Source organism: Grammomys surdaster, unplaced genomic scaffold (assembly GCF_004785775.1).
Source record: "Grammomys surdaster isolate TR1022 unplaced genomic scaffold, NIH_TR_1.0 373, whole genome shotgun sequence".
Classification (NCBI taxonomy): Eukaryota; Metazoa; Chordata; class Mammalia; order Rodentia; family Muridae; genus Grammomys; species Grammomys surdaster.
The window spans coordinates 9,172,249-9,177,197 of NW_021604792.1; the positions used below are offsets into that span (position 1 = coordinate 9,172,249).

General features: G+C 32.0%; 1 pseudogene; it reads right to left on the reverse strand.

Annotated features, from left to right (window-relative positions):
* Positions 1-2,932: 2,932 nt before the first annotated feature.
* LOC114632343 lies at positions 2,933-3,891 on the reverse strand (annotated as a pseudogene).
* Between the last annotated feature and the right edge of the window lie 1,058 nt (positions 3,892-4,949).

Below are 4,949 nucleotides of genomic sequence, written 5' to 3' on the forward strand. Positions count from 1 at the left end.
CTCTCTCTCTCTCTCTCTCTCTCTCTCTCTCTCTCTCTCTCTCTCTCCTCCATTTGTAATACTGTGGGGAGGCTCCTGGCCTGGATAAGGTAGAGAGCACAGAGTAGGACTCTGGTGATGGCTTAAAGTCTGATGGTTTCAGGAAATTCTAATTCTTTAAGTGTACTGAAATCCTGATAACTTCTAAAAAAAATTATCCTAGAATTTTCTTGCTCTTTCTGAGGGTAAAGGGCTGCTGGTTTATTCAATTAACACCTGTAGCCTAACAACAGAGTATTAAGCAATGTTGCTTTTGTTCTATCTCAGCAGGGACTGCACAGCTCTAACTCTGAGCTTACTAGTCAAAAGTCTCAGGAAGAAAAAGGGACACTTAGAGAAGAAATTATGGTGTTTATTATTAAGTTGAAAAATTTTCCTATGAAAGCTATCTAAAGGGAAAAGAGGTAAGATCCTAAGGAGGAAAAGGAAAAAATTCTTCTAAGTAGGGGAAGATAAAAAGTTCTTCTCTAAGCAGGGAAAGGCAAAAAAATTGCTTCTTTTCGTCTCTTTTCTCATGTCTTTGTCTTCAGTACTTATACATGTTTCAGAACACATGACTACATGTTAAACAGTTCACAGGTTCACACAAAAAAATCAAATCATAAATTGAAATTAAAGTTTACGACAGAGCGTGTTCACATACATATCCATTAGAAGTAATTATCTGGCTAAACATCCATCATCTGTAGCTGCTCCACAGATTCACTGAAGGTTTAATACTTTAAGTTTTTAGTGAAGTGTTGTATAGATAAATCCAGTCAATATTTTGTCTTCTGTCCTAGCACCAATAATAAATCCTTAGTTCCATTTTTATGAACTTTGGTTAAGTGTTTTACCACCTCTTGGAATGTGCTCTGAGTAGGAGAAATTCTGGTTACTATCTAAGAGCAATTAACTGGTTATACTTGGAAGACTGCAGAGTTCTCACTACAGTTTTGACTATCAGAAAAGGTCCTATTAGCAGTGTCACTATGAAAGAGCTTAATAATCACTGATATAATTTTAGGAATTCTTATAGGATCATCATTAAGTCTTAAGTCATCTATTTGTCTATATAGCTTCACTATAAGACAGTACATTTTCATGGATCTGCAGAGATCTCCTAGAAGTGGGGGGCTATTACTTAGTGATTGTCTTATACATCTAATAATAATAAGAAAACCATATTATTAGCAGGAATCTTCCCAAAAATGAATTCTCTTATGGCCTTGTCTAAGAAGAGTGAGTTTGTCACAGATTATATAATAACCTGAAGCAGATCATCTCAGGAAGATCACCTACTAGTATTAGCTTATCATATTAGAGGTTCTGTCATCATTCTGTCTCTTTTATCAGTCCTCAAGCTCATTTTATAAACTATGTTTGATTGGAACGATGTGGAATTACAACATGAACAACTACTTTTATTTAGTCTGCTGAGTCTTGTGTAAGAAAACCTGAGTAAATCCTGTGGCAATTTGGCAGACATATTGTCCTGCTGTCTCTTTTTAGATTAAAGTTCCCACCCTCTGAGAGGAATGAGAGAAACTCATAATACCTGGAGAGTAAGAATTTACTAGGTTAGTAATCCTCCTAGAATGCACAAGGCACAAGCCTTTTATCAAAAAATTACATAAGAAACAACAACCACCGAAGGCTTTTTTGTGCTATCCTATTTCCCAAATGCTGACTGTTGCTTGGATAGATGCAGCTATCTTGAGAATCCCATATGCCTGTAAGTAAGTAAATCCATACCTATCCTCCCATAAGAAACTCAAATAAACTCAATGGCTCAATAAGCTGGACATTAATAAAATATTTTCTTTGGTTTGTCATTAGTGCTTTATCTGAGCTGACTGTTTCATCTAGTATATGTCAGAGTACATCCTTCAATAACTGTGGGAGTATGGAAAGTTACATTACAAATTTGATTCAGAAATTTTTAATAATAAAATTATAACTTAACAAAGAATTCTTCATATGTAGTAAAATTCAGAATCACATCATACTGAACATTTAACTGGATAAAACACTGGGCATCTCACCAAGATCTAAGGTATATATATCACACTGTAGAATTATTTGACATTATTTCATTAATTAATTTAATTTTATAGGATTTTAAATTTTAATATACATTAAATATTGAAAAGAAGTACACATAAGAATATCTGCTTTTAATTGTATGTGGGCTCTCAATAAGATATTACACATAATGTTATAGATCCATAATAGTAAATAAATCAAAAGATAATATTTTACATTAATATTTTTAACTAACGTAAAGTTAATTTCTTTTAATAATGCATTATAAGTAACATATTTTGTACCTAAATATGTAAATTGCATTATCTTAATAATCATAAAATTATTTTAGAATAGTTGATAATGAAACTAATAAAAATATACACAACTAACAGAGGAGCCTCATGGCTCCAAAGAATTGACAAAAATGATTCTAATTTGAGGTCTGTATTTTATAAACTACCTTTGTTCCCATAGTTTATTATTCTATATCACCCTACACATTTCTTCTATAAAGTTTTTTCACATATTTTATATTATATGGTTTCAATTATTTGATTTTATCACAGTTTTTATGGATATTAAAACACATACAGCATAGTCCATGAGTCAAAAACTCTGTGATTGATGGTTGATAGAAAATTTATAAAATGTTGATGTATTTATGTTTTAGTGGATACCAATATGGTCCTTCTTGATACATACATTAAGAAATAACCTTGTACACAATTAGCTAAATTAGTAATAGCTTTAATCAGTGATAATTGCAAACAGAAATCAAATTCATAGAGTCAAATCAAAGGATATTTAAAATGTAAAACTTAAAAATACAAAAGATATTTGTATCAGTTAATCTTTGTCTAGAGTATACAACATAATGTATAGTGTTTTAGAGATCTAAAGTTTCTATATAGTCTGTCCTGAATTTCAGCCACGACAATACAGAGAGACATGCCTGTCCTAGCTTCATGTCACTTAGAATCAGAATATATAAATGGAATGAAGTAAAGATGTATATACAACATGACAAAATACAATAAAAATATTTTTCTTCAGTAATTTATATTTCCAAATTTGTAATAACAGAGACAGGATAAAGATGGTGTATAGCAGGAGAAAGGCAATCATGGTTTGCAAGGCTTTCAAGTGGGACATTGTTCTGGAATCTCTGCTTCCATGAACATGCTGCTGCATCTTCTTGTGATCTGTCCATAGGGAGAAGATGAGCAGGAGAAAAGTTGACAGGGACAAAATAAATGGGACAGACAGGAAAATAATGTGGAGGCTTAACACTTGCCTTTGACAATTTTATTAATAATAAGAAACAAAGGTACAAGATATCTTTCTTTGACATTCATTTATGCTTTTGTTCATTTACAAGTTCAGTAGTAAAATATTTAAAATCAGGAGGACCAGTGACCCTAGCAGTTTAACTGAAACTACCTTTTCAACTGTCCACTTTAGATAAAGAAAAAGAGAGTTAGAAAAATTTGATATCTTGAGAAAATAAAGGACACTGAGGCATGTAGAAAGCAAGATGAAGAAATGGTTGACTATAATCCAAACATTATTAATAGCACGTATCATCCTTGAAGTCGTAGTTAAATCGGGATATGTGAAGGAGATGACTAAACTTATAAACAATAAACAGATATAAAAAATTCTGGAGATTTCAAAAGCAGTGAGGATTTGATTAACTAACGACATTCTTTTTCTCTTAACCCAGTCCATACAGTGCACCAGAGCCACGAAACCATTTCCTATAACTCCAATTACAAATTCCATGAATAAAATGATTGCAACTGTGCTATGGGACATAACAAATATTACCTTTCAATGATATTGCATTTCATATATTAGTTATAAAGATTTGCTCACAAATCCATTTGAAATATAATTTTTAAAAATGCTGCTTAGATGATTTTTTACAATTTCTGAGCTTAATTTCATAACATGATTATTTTTAACACTCCTCCACACACAAACAAAGAAGCAAACATACAGGTTTGACAGTGACAGAGTCTGAATAACTTTCCATGAAAATGTGTCTCCTCATACAGCTCAGGAGTGCCAGACCAGAACTTCTTTGCTCACACACAGCTCCTGTTGCATTTTCTAGACAATGATAAAGGAAAGATAGGAAACTCACCTGCTTGCATAAAAATTTAAACATGTTATTTTCATAACTTTTTTATATTTGCATTAATGTATGTATTTTGCTATGACTATTTACTGGTCAAAACACTTTTTAGAAATTCTCAAATATGTAAAATAAACAACAAAATATTAACAGATATCATACTTTCTTAGCTATAAGCTTTATAAGTACTGCAAATTTCAGAGACCTTGCCATATGAGGTCCTTAACTCTCATGTTATGATGTTTCACAATGTCATGACGGTCTTTATAGTTTCAATTTTAAGTAGTAAACATAAGGTTGCCTTCTTATGTCACTTGCATGGATTCATATATACAATGCTCACATATATGTACGTATTTATTGAGATTCAAAATATTTTTAAATTTTTCTATAATGTATCCATATCAATCAATATTTATTGTACATATGGATCATGCTTAGTATTGTATAAGTTGGTCTCTTCATGCTTTTGCTATGCTTTACATGTTACCTGATACATTAAGTCTTTGCTATCCATGAATTTAAGATGGAAAACTTTTGTGCTGTGACCAGTCAAGATGAAGATTAGCTAATCCACAAAGCAAGAAAACTCCTTTTCCTGCCCTGTCCCTTGATTGTTAGAAGAGCTTCTTCATTAGCAAGATACACCATCACACTATAGCCAACTCCAATCAACTGCATCCAGTGTCTTCATTGTAAATGTAACTCATTGTCACCAAAAGTGATGAAGGATGTCATAGATGCTGGGAAAGATGAAGAATGAGCA